Source organism: Carcharhinus amblyrhynchos, chromosome 15 (genome assembly GCF_965287045.1).
Source record: "Carcharhinus amblyrhynchos chromosome 15, sCarAmb.v2.hapA, whole genome shotgun sequence".
Taxonomy (NCBI): domain Eukaryota; kingdom Metazoa; phylum Chordata; class Chondrichthyes; order Carcharhiniformes; family Carcharhinidae; genus Carcharhinus; species Carcharhinus amblyrhynchos.
In genome coordinates, this window is record NC_137338.1 from 54681984 (window position 1) to 54703753 (window position 21770).

General features: G+C 40.9%; 1 protein-coding gene across 8 annotated transcripts in view; it reads left to right on the forward strand.

The window, feature by feature from the left end:
• Positions 1-21770, forward strand: part of LOC145353309 (rho guanine nucleotide exchange factor TIAM1-like) — a 324742-nt gene that overhangs the window by 246420 nt on the left and 56552 nt on the right. The gene's annotated exons all lie outside the window — the stretch shown is intronic.

Consider the following 21770-nt stretch of genomic DNA (forward strand, 5'->3'; position numbering starts at 1 on the left):
TGCACCGACCACAATCCCACCCAGGCCCTATTCCTGTAACCCCACATATTTATCCTGCTAATCCCCTGACAGTAAGGCCAATTTAGTATGGCCAATCAACCTAATCCGCACATCTTTGGACTGTGGGAGGAAATCGGAACACCAGGAGGAAACCCATGCGGACATGGGGAGAACATGCAAACTTCACACAGTGACCCAAGCCAGGAATTGAACCCAGGTTCCTGGTGCTATGAGGCAGCAGGGCTAATCACTGTGCCACCATGCCGAGAGGAGAATATATTATTCTGTCTGACTGGAAGGAAGCAGGCACTTTGCAGGTTGCTTCACCAGGTCAGTTGGCTTCCACTTGGTGCGGGATACTATTGATTGCACACAGTTGGCCACATCTAAGTGCAGAAATGTACTTAGGGGTCCCATTCCTGAATGTTCAGTTGGTGCATCACCATGTTCAACATATCATGCAGGTGAATGTCCATTATCCTGGCAGCTGTTGTGATGTCTTTGTTTTACACCTGGCTGCTTTGGTATTCTTATTTGAGCAATCAGGCCAATTCAGATGGTGAAAACTGTGACGAGAGTGATCCAGTGACCTAAGATAAAAGCATAATACTGCAGATGCTGGAATCTGAAACAAAAACAGAAAATGCATGAAAATCTCAGCAGGATGCTGTCAGACCGCCTGAGATTTTCCAGCATTTTCTGTCTTTGTTTATGATCCAGTAATCTCCTGGCTCATGACTCCAGTCTGTTATTCAAACACAATGAGGGCAGCAAGCAAGTGACATGAAATGTCATCAAGCAGCACATTCATATGCTTAAGCAATGCTTCAACTGCAAAGGCATTAATGAACCAGATGGATTTTTACAAATTTTTGATAATTTCATGGTCACCATTACTGAGATTACCTTTTATATTGCAGATTTATTAATTGAATTTAAATTTCACCAGCTGCTGTGGTGGGATTTGTACCCAGGTCCCCAGATCATTAACATGAATCTCTGGATTATCAGGCCAGTGATAATCTCTGGATTATCAGTCCCAAACATCTTGTCTTTCTTGGTGGTTGGAAGGTGTTGCCAAAGAATCTGTAGGGACTATGTCCAGCAACCATGATAAACCAGTGGCAGAGACAATATGAATCCAACTGTCTTGATTAAAGGGATTGGTATTAATTTGGTACATATAGGACTCTAGAAATGAAGACAAAATCTGGGAACATTTTGTGGTAGGATACAGTTGTTTGGAAATTTGAGGCTTTCATGTTTGTGTTCATGCTTGTGCTTATCTGTCTTCTAAAAATATAAAGACATGTAAGATGATGAGAGTTTAGCCAGATTGCTTCTGGTTAATGAGGAGAAAAAGAGGAAGGCATTGTTTCATCTGGCAATTTTATGTTTTATTAGAGATTTCCTATATTCTTTACAAAGTTGTCATGTTTTCTTACAGCAGTGTTACGTATAAGGTCTGCCTGCACAGTCACTTAGGGTAATTAGTGTTAATGGAGAGGAGACACCGATAATAGTGTACCACACAGTTAGCCTATCTGGTTACATGTAAAATTGACTGGTGCTTTAGCCCTGCAATGTTTTGCGAACTTCCTGCTATCTTGCTGTACCATATTGTGAAGGAATTAAATGGATTATGCAACCTATTACATGTATGTGGATCTACTCAAATTAACTCTAATAAGTTGGCAATTCATGTTTCTCTGTGATCTACCCCTACTATTTAATGTATGATGACAGAAGTGATTTTGAATTTTATGATACATTGTGTTCCCACTATGCTTCTAACCTCTCGTAATGACCTGTGAAATATTTCAGTTGTAATTTTCACTTAACCAGGCTGGCAGGGAATTTACAGAATCAGATCAACACCTGCTACACTGGAAATTAATATTGGGCAGGGGGTAAAATGGTCAGTTTCCCATTTGATGGGATAGGTTAAAACTAGCCAAATTGAAATCTCTGGCGACGTGCCCTTTTAAGTCTTTCTGATGTTCATGTGTGCCCAGGTCAAAAAAGAGTTGCTGCTCTACTTTCAAACCCGCAGTTTTTTATTGAACTGCGTGCAGCATTATGTAGATTGATCTTTTGGAGTCAGTGAAATAAACTAATAAGTTAACCCTCCTTGGATCATTCTCTGCTGCATTTAGATTTCATTTTGGCATATTTTTGAGGAGTGAATGCCACATTTCTGGGCATATCTCTTTTTCTCAGTGGGAAAATTTTTTGGAACTGAATATCCAGCGAATGTCAGACAAGGAATATTGGGTTCAGGCTTGTTCAAAGCAGGTCAAAATACAAGTTGTTGGCATTGCTGTCATGCAAGAAGAAAAGAGAAACAATATTTATTCAAGTGTGTGCAGACACCTATATGCACATGCACGTAGACATGATTAACAACGTGTGTTCAAGCTTTTTGTCTGTCTAGAAGGTAGAAGTGTATATTCTGAAACTTCAAGGATCTCACATAAAGTTTAAATAAACATTCATATTAAGTTGCATATATTCCAAGCTGTAGATGCTGATTCTTCTTGGTGTTCTGATTTAGAATGTATTTGCCAATGAGACAGTAATAAAAACTGATATTTGTAAACCTTCTGTTCCAACTACTCAGATTAGGCAAAGCATCAGAAGAAAATAAGTGCAACCGAGTCATCAGGGTTTCACAGATCAAATTGGCAGGGTTTGTGGATGACAGTTTGAACAGCTCCAGTTTACAGTAAAACCAAGATTGGTCTCTTTCTCAGTAACAGCATGAATAACTACATTTTTACAAATAAGTGCATATGGCATCTTTGCACCTGTCATGTTACTATGTGTACAATATAGAAAACAGATTGTGGGCCATCTACATTTATTACACAGGTTACACTTCCGTAAAGGAGGTAATATAGTAATAGTCTCATTAATGGTCTGGATGGATCAGTCAGTTATTGCAAATGTTACTTAAATTCTTTCCAGAGTTTGAGATGCTTGAATCTGAAACTTAGGCAGTCGCTACTGTTTTTGTTCTGGAGAAATGCAAAGTATATTGCCTAACATTTTTAATGAATGTAGATAAATTTTTGTCTAAGATAACTGATATTCATCACTCGCAGTGAACAGGCTGACTAGGATAGCCAGAGCCTTATAATCTCCTTTCATCTTGGCCTTTTCACTCCTTGACAGAGCATAGGCCACAGACAAGATCTCTCCATCTATTGCTGTTTTGGGCCCAACTCTCCAGTTGTTGACATGTATAGTCCTTCGCTCTCACCTTTTCTGTGTCTTGCCTCCATATGTTTCTTGATCTGCCTTGCTTTCGCTTTCCTTGCTGGTTCCATGTGAAAGTCTGCCATGTAATGTTGTTTTTCAGCTTCCTCGAGGTATGGCCTATTCAATTCTACTTTCGTCTTTTCCTTTGCAGGGTCATTGGATCTTGTTTTGTCCCCTCTCATAGCCTAATATTATTGATGGTTTTTTGCCAGTGTATTCCAAGGCTTCACCTGAGGCATCTGTTGGAGAAGGATTGGATTTTTGCCAACATTATTTTGGTGATCCTCTGTGTTTCGGAGTCATAAAGGAGAACACACTATGTAGGAGTTGAAGGTTTTTAATTTTAAGGCCTTTGTGATTTCTGTTCGTTTCCAGGCATTGGAGTGAGCAATAAATGCTACTCTAGCCTTCGCAATTCTGATCTTTACATCCTTGATTGTCCCACCAGTAGTACTTACGATACTGCTCAGGTAAAATCGTTACTTCATCCAGCTTAGTGTTCTTTATCTTAATGGAATTGTTGATCCTGGTATTTATTCACATTATCTTTGTTTTTTGTTTTAAGGCCAACTTCGTCTGATATTTGCACCAAGTGACCAGTTTTGTCTTGCATCTGTATGTGGTTGTGTGATAATAAAGCCAAATCATTCGCAAAGTCTAAATCTTCCAGCTGTCCTGTGAGGATCCATTGTGTGCCATTTCATGTTTGATGTTGTTTGTCTCAAAATCCAATCAATCGCCAGCAAAAATAGGAGTGGTAACATCAAACAACTTTGTTTCACACTAGTTTGTGCATTGAATTTATCAGATAATTTAGTTGAATATATCAGATAATTTAATTGAATATATCAAGTAGAACAATCTAATGGATATTATTCTAGGATATGGTTGTGCAAGGTATGCTTTGGTACTCGCAATGCGACATAGAGATGGTTGCTTTCTCACTGAAGTACTGAAACATTTTATCAGTTCTTTTGTTGACATTATAATGTACATTTACAATGTTCAATTTCATTTTCAACTCTAGCTTCTAATATTAAAGTTGACTCATTTTGTGCATTTTTTTATCTTAAAGCTTTCTCTCTTTTTCTGACCAAATTCATTCAGCAAAAGTGTTAACTCTGAAAATCCTGTGCTTCCGTATTCATTTAATTAACTGGTTAGTTGGTTGAACAGCAGTGATTGGAACTTCTTCAAATTTAACTAACAATGGTGGAACATATTTATTCTAATAGATTGTCGATTAATAAATGAGGTTTAAAATTAACCCATCAGATAATCCTCCATTTATAAATATGGTATATAGAATGTCTAACCAATCGAGCATTAAAGTGACAACATTTTTGTATTTTTGTTTTTAATCTAAGTTTTGTATTTTTAAGCTACACCTCGTTATGCTTGAATGAAATGGTATCACATCATCGTTTTTTATCACCTTCCTAACGGTGCTGCTTCATTGGAGCTAGCTTGTCAACAATAGTGGTTACCTTCTACTTACAGTCAATTCTTGTGTTATAATTGGAAATCACAGTTCGTTGGTCTTGGTGCACATGCTTTGATACTTCATTTGAATTGATCAAACTCGTTTGTTGTGAATTGGCTGACAGTGTAGCCTCCAGAGGGTATATTATCCTTTTGTCAGTTACTAGCAGCAGCTCATGAGATTAGATATTATCTAGTGATATGCCAACATTGTATGCCTCGAGGCAACATAGTCCATCTATTTTTATTGCTTTATAACATTCAGCGGTACAAAATGTGATTTGCTGCAAGTCAAATTAAGTGTCTTTGCCTCACTTTATGTAAATTAGGTTAAATGTTTCAGTCATGCCAGTGAGGAAATAGAAATTCAAGCACCAAAGATCCTTGATTGGATAAATGGGTGTGTATGCATGAATATATCACTTGTGTAGATATTCTGTTTGCTTTTTTGTGCATGTGCGTGCACATGTGTGCATGTGCTTGAGACTGCATGTGCATGTTTTACAGATGAACAACAGGAGAAAGATACTGAGAAGAATGATAAGTGAGGCTGCACCTTTAGTGTTTTGGAAATCAATGTTGGACTGACACAAATTGTTATCGGCTGAGCAGTGCGGGGATTAGATACTGTCCCTTTTGAGTGTTCTAATAACCAAAGTAGAGCTATTTCTCAAAATGTTGTGTTACTGCAGCCTGGGCAACATTCAACATGTTTCTCATGCCCTTGAAATGTTATAAACAAATGATTGGATGTATGGAGCTGAAAGACTGTGGAGAGGAGCATCTTGGCATGGCTACAGCACTTTGGCCCACCTGCACCTCCGGCACTAACTGTGTGAGATGAGAGCAGGAATGTTGTCATTATGAGAGAGGTCAGCTGCTGCCTCTCCCATTTGGCCAAGACTACTCTCCTGGGACAAAGCCGTAGCATACTTCCATCTCTGCTCAAGAGCAAATTGCAAAAGTGAAAAACTGTCAATCTAGCAACAATACCCTCGTAAAATCAATGATAGTTTTCTGAGCTTGCATGACAACTTTGAAAACTGACAGGAGAGCCTTTATGTAGATAGAGCTCTGCAATTGGTATATTTTGGAGGAAATGGCCTTCGTGTTCTGTGTGAAGCCTTGCCGTTTATCTGGAATTGGCAGTATAGCCATATTTTGTGACATTGAAATCCTCTGCAATATCTAGCAATGCTTGGAGGTATTTTTGCTCCTGAGAAGAGAAAGGTCTACTTCCTCCTGTTTGCTATCTGCAGTAGGGCCTGAAAAGCATCATCTAAGAACGTGGAGATACAACCTGTACATATAGCAGCCATTTTGCAGTTCAGAAGCATTTCCTTCTTTTAATATAAGAAATAGAGGCAGTGTGAGCAATAAGTAAAGATGTTGTTAACACATATATTTGTAGACCATAGAGAAATAGCTTGAAGTTAAATAGATTGGATATAGTTAGGCATATTGATAACCCACTTTATGGAAACAACTGTGAGTTTAGTCACAAACATAGGACATAAGGTTCGATGCTGCTAACACAGCAATAATTAGGGATAATAAAAAGACTGCCTGTAATGTAGAGATAACATCAGAGATGTGATGTGCAGTGAAGCATACACCACATCCTGCAGGAATGTAAGAGGCCCACGTTATAAAAAGCAAATGGTCTGCAAGATGTGTTGTTTCTACAACTAAGCATAAAAGGGGAAAAGGTCACTGAGATGGTTGGGACAGCAGTGATTAAGTTGGCAAAGGATTGATTACTGCCAATCTGAACTGGACATATAACAGTGTTGGATAAGATGGATGAGTTTGCTAATGCACTCTTGTGATAACAGGAGACCTGGTTAGATGGAGAGTAGAGGGGATGGGAACTTGGGTCACCTCGAGCCAATAGGAGAATGTCAACACATAGATGGGACAGGGACCACCAATTAGGAGAGAACATCACATTGCAAAGCCATCACAATGCTTGTAAAAAAAGGTATAAAATGTGCTGCAAATCTATGTGAGGTGTGCCTATTTCGCTAGACACTCGGTCTTGCAAGAACGTCAAATAAAATCTTGCTCCTTCAGAACTTGACTTGACTAAATTGTTTAACTGTGAGCTGTGTTTCTCACAGCAGGAATAACATATTTCAGCCTGCTTGAATCTTCAACAAGATTGTGGCTGATTTGATTGTGGTCTTAACTTCATTCATTTCCCCCCATCACCTTTGACACAGTAAAGGATCAAAAATTTGTCCAACTTGGCCTTGAATATATTCAGCAACTTAGCTTCACTGCTCTCTGAGATACTGAATTCCTCTCATCTCTGTTTTAAATGGGAGACCCCTTATTTAGAAACTGTGGACCCTGGTTTCAAATCCTCCCATGAGGGGAAAACATTCTGTTAGTATATAGAACATAGAAAATTTACTTAGTTAAGCCGCCTCAAAAACATTATATGCTTCAATCAGATCAAGGCAATCCCCTCAATACATATAGAAAGTAATAATACTCAAAATAAAAGTGTGAAATCACATGCGGCTTACTTCAGGTTCAGGTGATGCCAGAGCCTTTGATCTGTCCTGGAGACTGGGCTGGTTTGAGCTCAATCTTTCCTCGTAAGATAATCCATTCATCCCAGGAATCAATTTAGCCAACCTTCTCTAAAAGGATAAGGAAACCAAAACTATGCAGTATTCTAGGTATGGTCTCATCAATACCTATAAATTTTAACAAGAGTATTGTAAAAACTCAACAGATCTGGCAGAGAGAGAAAAACCATCTACCACCACCCTCCTTCACCTTTCTCTACCTGGCTGAACTTATTTTATCATTGAACATTAGCTTTTCTCACTTCCTCTAACTACTAGGCATTGCTATGGTGACCTGCATGGTCCCTAATTATGCCTCTCTTTTCGTGGGGTATGTGGAGAATTTCTTGATCCAGTCCTATTTAGCCTCCTCTCACACATCTTTTCCCCGTACATCTATGGTTGTATTGTGGTTGCTTCTGGAACTGGAAAAATTAATCAATCTTGCTCCCAGTTTCCACTCTATCACCTCATGGCCCATCTCCTTGACTTGTGTCTCCGTTTCTGGGGATAGACATTCTACTAATATTCATTGACTCCCAAGGCTACCTTGACCACACCCCCTTCACACTTGCTTTCTGTAAGGACTCAATTCCATTCCTCCAGTTTCTTTCACTTTGTTTCCTGTTCTGATGATCCTACCTTCAGAATGGCACTTCCAGCATGTCTTGCATTTTCCTCAGCTGAGGATTCCAATACCCGCTTCCCTGTCCCAGCAAACTGTGGTTGACAATGTCAATTCTAGCATAATGTCATCATCGAGCACATCTTCCCCTTTCCTTGCAGCATTGGGAAGGAACCATTCCCTCTGCGAGACACTGGTCTACACCCCTTTCATCCCCAACAACTCATCTCCTTTCCACAACACTTTCCCACGCAATTACCAGAGGCTCTTTTACCTCCTCATTGTCCCAATCCCAAAATGCCAAAACATTCCTTCCAGGTGAAATAGAGATTTACTTGCACATCTTTCAATTCACCATTTTGATCATGTGCCCACAATTTTGTCCTTCGCTTGGTACAATGATTCATTGAAGCCTAGCAAAAGCTGGAGGAAAAGTACCTCCTGCTTAGGAACTTTACAGCCTTCTAGATTCAACACGAAGTCCAACAACTTCAGACCACGAATTTTGAATTTGTTGAATTTTGAGTCAGTTTCGGATATCCTTTTCTCCCAACTGCCACTCTAAATCTTGTGTTCATGTTTTTGCTTTCAAACAGCACTGATCTTTATTATGCTATTAACACCGACTCTGGATTGCTGCTTTGTTTCTTTAGAACTACCATTACCACTCACTTTGTCTTTCATTTCCATAACAGCTTTGTCATTTGGTTTCCCCTGCCTTCTAACCTATCCTTGATGTTTTACTCCACCTGATCCTACCTTTTTTTTTCAACGGCATAAAACATCACATTGCTACCTTTTTAGTTTCAAAGAAGTCAGTTTCTCTCTCTACAGATACAGCCTGACCTGTTGAATCTTCCCAGTACGCTTCTTTAAAGTCAAATCTCTAGCATCTGCAGTAATTTGCTTTTATTTTACTTCCTACTTTTATATTCCGTCTCCTTGCGATAAAGGCTTTCCAAATTACTTGTTCTACCTGCATACTAACTTCTTGTGATTTATGTACAAGGATCCGTCCATAACACAGCATTCCATAGTCTGTCTCCATTTAAATAATATTCTGTTTTTCTGTTCTTCACACCAAAGTGGACAATCTCACATTTTCCCACATTATGCTCCATCTATAGATTCAGTATTCTCTTCACAACTTGCTTTTTCCCACATGTCCTTCAGCCACTTCAATTAAGATCCTAGAATGAAAGCAATCACATCCTATTAGTTTACCAAATACTTTATCTCTGGTGATAGTGATTATGTTAAGTTTTTCCCTCCCACTTTCCTCGTGATTTTTTTTTAACTAGTCTTGAGGTGCTTTTTGAGCCTTTTATATGTATGCAGATACAAAATATTTGTTCAAATTTTTTGCCATTTCCTTGCTTCCCATTATTAATTTCCTAGTTTCATCATCCTCTGAGACCAATATTTACTTTAGCTACTTTCCTCCATTTTAGATGTAGAAATGGTCAAGAGCTTTAGGTGTCCAGATCACCACCAACCTGTCCTGATCCCCTCATGCTGACACTATAATTAAGAAAGCTCACCAACGCCCCTACTTTCTCAGAAGACTAAGGAAATTGGGCATGTCAACTACGACTCTCACCAACTTTTACAGATGCACCATAGAAAACATTTTTTCTGGTTATATAAAGCTTGGTATGGCTCCTGCTCTGACCAAAACTGCAAGAAGTGACAAAAGGTCGTAAAGGTCACCCCGTCTATCACACAAACCAGCCTCCCATCACCAACCTGACTCTGTGTACGTTCCTGCTGCCTTGGAAAAATGGCCAGCATAATTAAGGACCCCACACACCCCGGACATATTCTCTTCCACCTTCTTCCATTGGGGGAAAGATACAAAATTCTGAGGTCACGTATCAACTGACTCGAGAGCAGCTTCTTCCCAGACTTTTGCATGGACCTACCTCGCACTAAATTGATCTTTCTCTACACCCTAACTATGACTGTAACACTACATTCTGCACCGTCTCCTTTCCTTCTCTATGAAGGTATGCTTTGCCTGTGTAGCGTGCAAGAAACAATACTTTTCACTGTATACTAATACATGTGACAATAATAAATCAAATCGAATATACTTTAAGGTCTTGCTGTCTGGTTTTATATTTCCTGTAAGTTTGCTTTCAATAATACTCTAATTTTTATTTATTTTTTGTAAGTCATTCTTTGCTGGTTTCTAAATTTTTTTTTGCAAATCTTCTTGCCTACCACTAATCTTCACAGCATTTTTCTTTCAAATTTGTGCCTTCCTTAATTCCTTTCTCATTGTCTTTCTATATGAAATTTAGCTTTGTTCAGAGTTACAAAATAGCAAAAAAACAAGACTTGGTGTGAGGGCAGGTAAGCTTTTTTCTTTTTTTCTCTTTCACTTCTTAGTAAGGGAAGCTAGCAGGGATGGCAGTGTAGTGTTCCTCCTGTGGGATGTTTGAGGTGAGGGACACCATTAATGTCCCAGCTGAGTATACCTGCAGGAAGTGCGCCCAATTCCAGCTCCTTGAAGACCGTGTTAGGGAACTGGAGCTGGAACTGAATGAACTCAGGATCATTCAGGAGGCGGAGACGGTTATAGAAAAAAGCTACGGTGAGGTCATTACTCCTAGAAATGAGGATAATTGGGTGGCTGTTAGAAGGGGTAAGAAGCAGTCAGTGCAGCAATCCCCTGTGGCCATATCTCTGTATAACAAGTATACCATTTTGGATACTGTTGCAGGGGTATGACTTACCAGGAGTAAGCCATGGGGTACAGGTCTCTGGCATAGAGTCTGTCCCTGTTGCTCAGAAGGGAAGGGGGGAGAAGAGTAGAGCATTAGTTACTGGGGACTCCATAGTTAGGGAGATAGATAAAAGATTTTGTGGGAAGGAGAAAGAATCGTGGTTGGTGTGTTGCCCCCCAGGTGCCAGGGTCCATGATGTCTCGGATCGTGTTTTTGGGATCCTTAAGGGGGAGGGGGACCGGCCAGAAGTCGTGGTCCACATAGGCACCAAAGACATTGGTAGGAAAAGAGATGGGGATCTAAGGCAGAAATTCAGGGAGTTAGGGTGGAAGCTTAAAGCTAGAACAAACAGAGTTGTTAGCTCTGGTTTGTTACCCGCACCACATACTAGCGAGGCGAGGAATAGGGAGAGAGAGCAGTTGAACACATGGCTACAGGGATGGTGCAGGAGGTAGGGACACCTGGATAATTGGGGGTCATTCTGAGGTAGGCGAGACCTCTACAAAGGGGATGGTCTACACATGAAATCAGAGGGGTACCAATATCCTTGGGGGGAGATTTGCTAATGCTCTTTGGAAGGGTTTAAACTAATTCAGCAGGGTGATGGGAACCTGAATTGTAACTCCACTGTATAGGAGGTTGAGAGTAGTGAGGTCATGAATAAGGTTTCAAGGTTGCAGGAGTGTACCGGCAGGCAGGAAGGTGGTTTGAAATGCATCTACTTCAACACCAGGAGCATCTGGAATAACGTGGGTGAACTTGGAGCATGGGTTGGTACCTGGTACTTTGATGTTGTGGCCATTTTGGAGACATGGATAGAGCAGGGAAAGGAATAGTTGTTGCAGGTTCCGGGGTTTAGATGTTTCAGTAAGATCAGGGAAGGTGGTAAAGGAGGGGGTGAGGTGTGGCAGTGTTAGGGACAATATTATGGTGCAGAAAGGACATTTGATGAAGACTCATCTACTGAGGTAGTATGGGCTGAGGTTAGAAACAGGAAAGGAGAGGTAACCCTGTTGGGAGTTTTCCAGAGGCCTCCGAGAAGTTCCAGAGATGTAGAGAAAAGGATTGCAAAGATGATTCTGGATAAGAGCGAAAGTAACAGGCTAGTTGTTATGGGGACTTTAACTTTACAAATATTGACTGGAAAAGCTATAGTTCGAGTACTTTAGATAGTTCAGTTCAGTTCAGTTTTTGTCCAATGTGTGCAGGAGGGTTTCCTGACACAGTGCGTAGATAGGCCAACAAGAGGCGAGGCCACATTGGATTTGGTACTGGGTAATGAACCAGGCCAGTGTTAGATTTGGAGGTAGGTGAACACTTTGGTGATAGTGACCACAATTTGGTTATGTTTACATTAGCGATGGAAAGGCATTGGTATATACCGCACGGCAAGAGTTATAGCTGGGGGAAAGGAAATTATGATGCGATGAGACGAGATTTAGGATGTGGAAGGAAACTGCAGGGAATGGACACAATTGAAATGTGGAGCTTGTTTAAAGAACAGTTACTGCATGTCCTTGATAAGTATGTACCTGTCAGGTAGGGAGGAAGTGGTTGATCGAGGGAACCGTGGTTTACTAAAGAAGTTGAATCTCTTGTGAAGAGGAAGAAGGAGACGTGAAGGCTCAGTTAGGGCTCTTAAGAGTTAGCCAGGAAGGACCTAAAGAGAGAGCTAAAAAGAGCCAGGAAGGGACATGAGAAGTCTTTGGCAGGTAGGATCAAGGAAAACCCTAAAGCTTTCTATAGGTATGTCAGGAATAAAAGAATGTCAAGGGCCAGTTAAGAACAGTGGTGGGAAGTCGTGCGTGGAGTCCGAAGATATAGGAGAGGCACTAAATGAATATTTTTCGTCAGTATCCACAGAGGAAAAAGACAATGTTGTCGAGGAGAATATTGAGATGCAGGATATTAGACTATACGGGATTGAGGTTCATAAGGAGGAGGTGTTAGCAATTCTGGAAAGTATGAAGATAGGTAAGTCCACTGGGTCGGATGGGATTTATCCTAGGATTCTCTGGGAGGCTAGGGAGGAAATTGCAGAGCCTTTGGCTTTGATCTTTAGGTCATCGTTGTCTACAGGAATAGTGCCGGAAGACTGGAGGATAGCATATGTTGTCCCCTTGTTTAAGAAGGGGAGTAGAGACAACCCAGGTAATTACAGACCAGACTTACTTCTGTTGTAGGCAAAGTTTTGGAAAGGATTATAAGAGATAGGATTTATAATCATCTAGAAAGGAATAATTTGATTAGGGATAGTCAACATGGTTTTGTGAAGGGCAGGTCTTGCCTCACAAGCCTTATTGAGCTCTTTGAGAAGATGAGCAAAGGTGGATGAGGGTAAAGCAGTTGACGTGGTATATATGGATTTCAATAAAGTGTTTGATAAAGTCCCCCACGGTAAGCTATTGCAGAAATTAGAGGCATGAAATGAGGATGATTTCGCAGTTTGGATCAGAAATTGGCTAGCTGTAAGAAGATAGAGGGTCATGGTTGATGGGAAATGTTCATCCTGGAGTTCAGTTACTAGTTGCAAGGATCTGTTTTGCGACCATTGCTGTTTGTCATTTTTATAAATGACCTGGATGAGGTCATAAAAGGATGGGTTAGTAAATTTGCAGATGACACTCGTCGGTGGAGTTGTGGACAGTGTGGAAGGATGTTGCAGGTTACAGAGGGACATAGATAAGCTGTAGAGCTGGGCTGAGAGGTGGCAAATGGAGTTTAATGTGGAAAAGTGTGAAGTAATTCACTTTGGAAGGAGTAACAAGAATAGAGTACTGGGCTAATGCTAAGTTACTTGGTAGTGTGGATGTGCAGAGAGATCACGGTGTCTGTGTACATAGATCCCTGAAAGTTGACACCCAGGTTGAGAGGGTTGTTAAGAAGGCGTACGGTGTTTTAGTTTTTATTGGTAGAGGGATTGAGTTTTGGAGCCATGAGGTCATGTTGCAGCTATACAGAACTCCGGTGCGGCCGCACTTGGAGTATTGCATACAGTTCTGGCCGCCGCCTTGTAGGAAGGATGTGGAAGTATTGGATAGGGTGCAGAGGAGATTTACCAGGATGTTGCCTGGTATGGTGGGATGTCTTGCGAGGAAAAGCTGAGGGACTTGACGCTGTTTTCATTAGAGGGAAGAAGGTTAAGAGGTGACTTAATAGAGGCATATAAGATAATCAGAAGATTAGATAGGGTGGACAGTGAGAGCCCTTTTCCTCGGATGGTGATGGCTAGCAAGAGGGGATATAGCTTTAAATTGAGGGGCGATAGATAAAGGACAGATGTCAGAGGTAGGCTCTTTACTCAGAGTAGTAAGGGCATGGAATGCCCTTCCTGCAACAGTAGTAGACTTGCCAACATTAAGACCATTTAAATGGTCATTGGATAAACATATGGATAATATTGGAATAGTATAGGTTAGGTGGGCTTTACATTGGTTTCACAGGTCGGAGCAACATCGCGGGCCGAAGGGCCTGTACTGCGCTGTAGTGTTCCATGTTCTAAAATATTTCCTTGAATGTCTGTCACTGTTTCTCTAACATTTTGCCTTTTTACCTGCTTTCCCAGTCCATTGTAGCCAATTCTGTTTTTATAGATCATAGAATCCTACAGTGAAGAAGGAAGCCATTCAGTCTATCGAGTCTTCACTGATCACACTTCTACCCAGGCCCTGTACCCATTATCCCCTACATTTAACGTAGCCAGTCCTTCTGACATTCGGGCAGTTTAACGTGGCCAAACAATCTTGCCCACACAGCTGATTGGGAGGCAGCTTCAAATGTTTGGATTTCTGCATCAATGAAGGTGTCTTTACTTTTCCAAATATCAGAGTGCAATCGTGAGGCGTGTAAAGAAATTAAATCTGGAATAAAGAACAAAGAAAACTAAAGCACAAGAACAGGCCCTTTGGCCCTCCAAGCCTGCACCGACCATGTTGCCCAAATGAACTAAAACACCCTACCCTTCCGGGGCCCATATCCTCTATTCCCATCCTATTCGTGCATATGTCCAGATGCCCCATAAAACTCAGTATTGTGTCTGCTTCCACTACCTCCCCAGCAGAGAGTTCCAGGCACCCACCACCCACTGTGTAAAAAATAAACATGCCTCGTACATCTCCTTTAAACCTTGGCCCTCACACCTTAAACCTATGCCCTCTGGTAATTGACTCTTCCACCCTGGGAAAATGTTTTTGACTATCCACTCTGTCCATGCCCCTCATTATCTTGTAGACTTCTATCAGGCCGCCCCTCAACCTCTTTCGTTCAAGTTTCTCCAACCTCTCCTCATAGCTAATGCCCTCCATGCCAGGCAACATCCTGGTAAATCTTTTCTGTACCCTTTCCAAAGCCTCCACATCCTTCTCGTAGTGTGGCAACCAGAATTGAACACTATATTCCAAGTGTGGCCTAACTAAGGTTCTATAAAGCTGTAACATGACTTGCCAATTTTTAAACTCAGTGCCCTGAGTGATGAAGGCAAGCATGTCATATGCCTTCTTGACTACCTGCTTCATCTGCGTTGCCACTTTGTGACCTGTGTACCTATACACCCAAATACCTCTGCCTATCAATACTCTTTGAGGGTTCTGCCATTTACTGTATCTTTATTAAATCTTCCAAAACGCATTACGTCACATTTGTCCAGATTAAACTCCGTCTGCCATCTCTCTGCCCAAGCCTCCAACCGATCTATATCCTGCTGTATCCTCTGATGGTCCTCGTTGCTCTCTGCAAATCCACCAACCTTTGTGTCATCCTCAAACTTATTAATCAAACTAATCAATGTGAATGAATTCACATTGTCTGCACCTTTAAGACTTGAATTGCAGGTTAGCTGTAAAGACTTGCATTCTAATCAATATTCTGTAAACTGTGTGTGTCTTTATATGCCCTTCTCTGATCAGTACTTTCTACTCGCCTGACGAAGGAACAGCATTCCGAAAGCTTGAAGGTTTACTATCAAATAAACTTGTTGGACTTTAACCTAGTATTGTCAGACTTCTTACTGTGTTTACCCCAGTCCAACGCCGGCATCTCCACGTCATGACCTCCCCTGTAGGCAGTGAGGATACCAAGATTTCTCTTGAGACCCTAGCAATTTCCTCCCTTGCCTCTCTCAGTATTTTGGGGTATATTCCATCAGGCCCTGGGGACTTGTCTACCTTAATGTTTCTCAAGAACCCCAATATCACCTTTTTGATCTCAGCATGACTCAAACTATCTGCACACTCTTTCCCAGACTCATCATCCACCAAATCCTTCTCTTTGGTGAATACTGACGCAAAGTACTCATTTAATGCCTCGCCCATTTTCTCTGGCTCCATGCAGAGTCTCCAGACTCTCTCCCTCCCTGACCTTGAGTAGGCCAACTCTCTCCCTGGCTACCCTCTGGCTTGTTTTCATCCCTTTCTAATGATCTTTAGTTAAGTTTCTGTCACTGGTTTTCAGACCCAAATTTCTCATCCTTAAACTGAGTGTTAAATTCTATCCTGTTATGGTCAGTGTTGTCTAGTGGATCCTTTACAATGAGTTCATTACTGAATCCTGTCACATTGCTAGGTGTAAAATAGCCTATTCCCTGGTTGGTTCCAAAAAGTTTTGTTCTAAGAAACTCTCACAGCGATGCTTTGTAAACTCATCTTCAAGGCTACCTTTGCTAATTTAATTTATCTAATGTCTATGATTTAAAATTGCTCATGATTGTTGAAGTATATTTTTCTTGATATGTATTCTGTCCTGTAGTGTAGTTACTACTGGGGGCCTATAAACTAGATAGAGCTCCCTATTTTTGAATCCTGCGTCCTATTGCCCCATGGATTAAAACATAATTCCCCCATACTAGTCTTTGAGTCATGCATTCAATTCTCTGACTTTATTTACCCTATGCCAATTTGCTCATGGCTCAAGTAATAATCCAGAGATTAGCTTTGTAGTTCTGATTCATAATTTAGCTGTAATCGCCTCTTATATTTGTTAGCAGAACCCCATTCTTCATTCAAGCAGAGTGTACCTTTCCTTTAAGATAAACTTGCTACCTTTAAGTGACAGCAGAGATGTGCAATTTCCTCCCACCCCAACCCCCACCCTGAAACAGATGTGCAGCCAATGAATAGTGCAGGTAGCAATGGCTCATTATAGTGTCTCAGCATAAATTTAACAAGCTGCTATTCTTTTGGGATTTTAGCCGTGCTAGCTAAAAGTGAATTCAGAAAAATCCAGGGCCTTGTTTATAAATATCAGAGCGAGAGCCAGTGGCATGGCAACTGTCTCCTTGGTTTCCGTTGCTATTGATCTCTGGTTAACTTATACTGAGATGTTTGAAGTGCAGCAGTTGCCATGTGATGAACATGGTGACGTGCCAGTATCATGGAGGAGAAGCAATATAGGAAGGAGTTAAGGTATCATTTAAAGAGGGCACGGCCTACCAGGTGGTGGCTTGCCTGCCCTGATGAAGTCTTTGAACTTTGTGCAGCAATATTCTGCAGACTTGGAATCGCCAAAGCTCTCACACAATGCCCATCCCTTGAAATGACATAAGCTACATTTTTGAGTAGCTGAGTAGTATCCAGACCTAAGAATCTCTCCATGCTGCTTTTGATTTCCTCAAGGCAGTCTTGGAAGTCCGAGTCAGTGAAGTTCTGTATTTGTCTTCTCTAAATTATTGTTATGCTATGCTGCCCTCTGAATCCAGATAGTGAAATCTGTCTTTGCAGTAGAATATTGGTAACATGTGCAATGAAGTGACAAGGGTGAATGAAAGAGCCTTGTGCTGTTGCCTGTTTGCCTCCAATATGCAGCCTAAAATTGCAGGCCGAATTATGCTTTTAAAAGCTGCACTTGAATTTCTTGGTACTTTAGCTGCTTGCACCCATTTTACAGCAAAGTCTGCAGCAGGCAGAATGCAAATAAACAGACACATGAAGCCCATGTGCAGCTCCCTTCAGAGATCAGTGGTAGGCACAGTTTTATTGTAACCTTTGGTATCCCATGCAGGTTTTGTTTTCACAATAACTTCACAATATAAAAAAAACTGGAAATACTCAGCAGGTCAGAGAAACAGTTAATATTTTAGATCGATGACTTTTCACCAAAACTGGAAAGCAAAATAAGGTGGGGCTACAGAGTAGATGTCAGGGGTAAGTTTTTCACTCAGAGGGTGGTGGGTGAGTGGAATCAGCTGCTGTCAGTGGTGGTGGAGGCAAATTTGATGGGGTCTTTTAAGAGATTTCTGGATGAGTACATGGGACTTAATAGGATTGAGGGTATAGGTAAGTAGGTAAAGACGTGATTGGCACAACTTGTGGGCTGAAGGGCCTGTTTGTGCTATAGTTTTTCTATGTTCTATCTAGAGGATGCGTAAATGACAGTGGCAGAATCATTACCAACATCTGCCCAAAAAAATGGAAGCAGTAGTTCAAGATTGTTCAGTCTGGAAGACTAAGGTGCGTTTTGCTTTTACCTTTTGATATGTTGGCAACATTTATGTTAATAATTCTACATCTGTGTTGGCAAGCCCAACTCTGAATCAGCTGATAATTGTTCTTGTGTCTTCTGTGCTATTACAAACTATTTGTATTGGGGACAGAGGAATAACCTTTCCAACTTCTCTACAATTTTCTGATATTCTGAATTACAGTTATCCTGCTGATAGCTGTAATTCCACACTTACTACATTAATGATTAGCTCAGGAATAGGAATAGAACTTTCATTCCTTGAACATGTCCTGACATTGAATTAAGTCATGATTGATCTGTACCTCAACTCCTTTAACCCACCTTTGATTTTTAGCCATTGATATTTGTAAATAATAAAAAAAAAAGCCAAACTCAGTCCTGAAATTTTGAATTCACCAAGCGTTTGTAGTCTTTTAAGGAACAGAATCCCGCATTTGGCACAAGCGATGTGGTGGCACAGTGGTTAGCACTGCTGCCCCACCGCTCCAGGGACCTGGGTTCGATTTCCAGCTTGGGTCACTGTCTGTGCGGAGTTTGCGTGTTCTCCCTGTGTCTGCGTGGGTTTCCTCTGGGTGCTCTGGTTTCCTCCCACTCTCTAAAGATGTGAGGGCTAGATTGATTGGCCATGCTAAATTAACCCTTAGTGACCCAGGGTGTGTAGGTTAGAGGGATGAGCAGAATAAATATGTGGGGTGATGCAGATCGGGCCTGAGTAGGGTTGTTGTCAGTGCAGACCTGATGGGCCAAATGGCCACCTTCTGTACGGTAGGGAGTCTATTATTCTCACCAAAATGCCTCTCTGATGTCATGCCTGAAATATCTAGTTTTGTGCTTTCCAAATTATTTTCCAATTTGAATACCTGAAAGTTAACATGACTTCAGGGGCCAACAAAGTAAATTGTAATATTCCTTGTCTGATTATTGTAGATAATTTATAGTGTATATGTAGATCAATATATAGTAATGCATTATATAAATATGAATATTTTTTAAACAACTTTGTAAAAAAAGTTACTATTTTATGATCTTAAGTTTGAACCAAGCTTTCCATATTCCCTAGTAACAGAAAACTCAGAGAAGCCCTTCTGTCCCTGCACAGATGCACTCCCCCTCTCCCATAACCATACACGTATTCCCCTCTTCCTAACCCCTCTTCTCCTCCACTCCCATTTCTCTGTAACCCTTTCTCCAACCCTCTTTCCCCCCACATACTCACTCGTTAGCCCCTCTTGCCAGCCTTCTTCCCTCACACCCATTTACCAACTCCTCTTTCGATCCCCCTCCCCACCATATACATAAACACCTAACCCATCTTTCCAAACTCCCTACTGTTTCCACTCTTCCTCCACCTTCCTCAACTCACTCATTCGGCAGCCCCTCTCCCCTTCCTCTAATTTGGTCAAGTTGCTGGTCTGTGAAATAGAGTCACTAGCCTGGAATAGGAACCTGTACAACAAGCAGACAGGAGCAGAAGCATAGTAAAGTTTTCAGCTGCCACTTGCCTTCCCAGCTCAGGCGCCTGAGCTGGGAAGGTAAGTGGCAGCTGCAAACTTTTTTTCCTTCACTAAGGAAGTAATTGGGGTTGAGAAACACATCAGTCATGATCAAGTGCTGGAGCGGAATGACACAATCTGTATCTCTATCTTATGGTCATATGGATCATGTCTAGCAGCCTCTAGCTGCATCAAGTCAGCACAAAAAACAGCCTGGACCCATACAATGTTGCTGTTAGAAGTTTTTTCTGAAGTTAAAGAACATCTTTGGTTCACTATCCACTTCATGATGTGTTTGGTGGAATATCTGTCCTGGTCTGTCCTGTCAGTGCCTTCGGATTGTGTGGTCTGCTCTCCAGAGTTGCTGCTCAGAGGAGGGGAAACTTGTGACTCCAAATGTGACTTCTGACACACAATGGAGGTCATGGCCATAGTTTGAAAAACCCTGTTTTAGCTTCAATTTTATGATTACTCCTCATTATTCTTAATTTCCTCACCAGAGGAAATCATTCTCTGTAAACCCTCTGTCAAATTCTTTTGTCATGTGAAACACCTAAGTCATCGAGGGAATATAACCCAAGTTTATGTAACGTCCTCAATTTACCCCTTGAAGCCCTGGTATTCTTGTAAATCTGTCATTTATCAAGTCTATGGTTGGTCTAACCGTAGAATCCCTACAGTGCAGAAGGCCATTCGGCCTATCGAGTCTGCACTAACCATATTCCCACCCAGGCCCTATCCCCGTAACCCCACACATCCACCCTACTGGTTCCCCAACACTAAGTGACAATTTAGCATGGCCAATGCACCTAACCTGCACTACTTTGGACTGTGGGAGGAAACTGGAGCACCTGGAGGAAACCCATGGAGACACTGGGAGAATGTGCAAACATATTTTTTTTGAATGCAGTGCCAGAACTGAATGTAATACTCCAGATGGTATCTGACTAAGACCCTATATAACTAAGGCATTAGTTCCTTGAATGCAAGTACCCGAGTAAACTGACTTGTTCGTTTGTAGCGGTAAAGTAGTTTGCAAGTTTATAAGCATCTCTTAAAGCAGAGTACAAGGAAATAACTCTCATAAGTGAGAATATTTGCAATTATTACTATTCAAAATTAACAAATTTCGAGGTGTTTCAAGCAATGAAGTGAACACTGCAATTAGTGGGCGTAGTTAAGAGTATTTGAAGCTGTTCTCCATGAGTTACAGTAGCAAAATACAGCATATTGATTTATAGAATTCCAGATATGATACAGAACTGTGCAAAAACAATGTGCAGAATAATTTTTAATATTAAAAACTTCATTGATACTATTTGTTCACTGAAATTTATAAAATGGGCATGTTTAAAGGAAAAAGTACATTGAAGCAGTTTGAAGTTGTTTGTGCATAAATAGTTACAAGTCAAAATTTTCCAGCCCCCTCCTGTCTCCACAGCTTGTTTGTCCAAGGCAGAGATGGTTTGCCATTGGCTGCTGGCAGCATCTTCCGGTCCCACCAAAGTCAACGGTAATCCCCTGTTGCCGGCAGGAAGGGCTAGGAAATCCCACCCACTGTTTTAAAATAAGTATGTGCATTTTGAAAACTCCCTCTGCTTTGCATCACTGTCTCTGAAGTTCTTTATGATGTTGCACTTCAAGTATATGAAATACAAGTTTTAACTTGTATACCCCACCCTTAAATGCATTATACTGAAGCCTTCAGGACTGTAACAGCGGCAACTTTAGTAAAACAATGCTTAGTATTTCAGATGAATGAAACATATCTGAAGTTTGAGAGCATCTTTGCCCTTTCTGAGATAAAAACTGATTTTAAAACTGATGCTACAAAGGTAGGCTAAACAGATATACTTATTAGTTTAGAAAAGCCATTTAACGTCTTTTAAGCTCTTCCACCAAGGTTTTCTAGGAATTTCTGTAATAACCTTTCAGATCTTGACTGAGAATTGATTAGAATCTGATCCAGCTGTTTCTATAGAAACAGCTGAAGAGAACTGTGACCTCCGATTTTTTTTTCCGGACTTTGCGAAGTAGTTACTTAGTATTTATTTATATTTGACATGTGATGAACTTTAAAGTAAAATCAAGTTTGTAAAAAATTGCTTTGTTTTGAAGTCTTTCTGAATTTTCAGCTTATAGTTAGAAC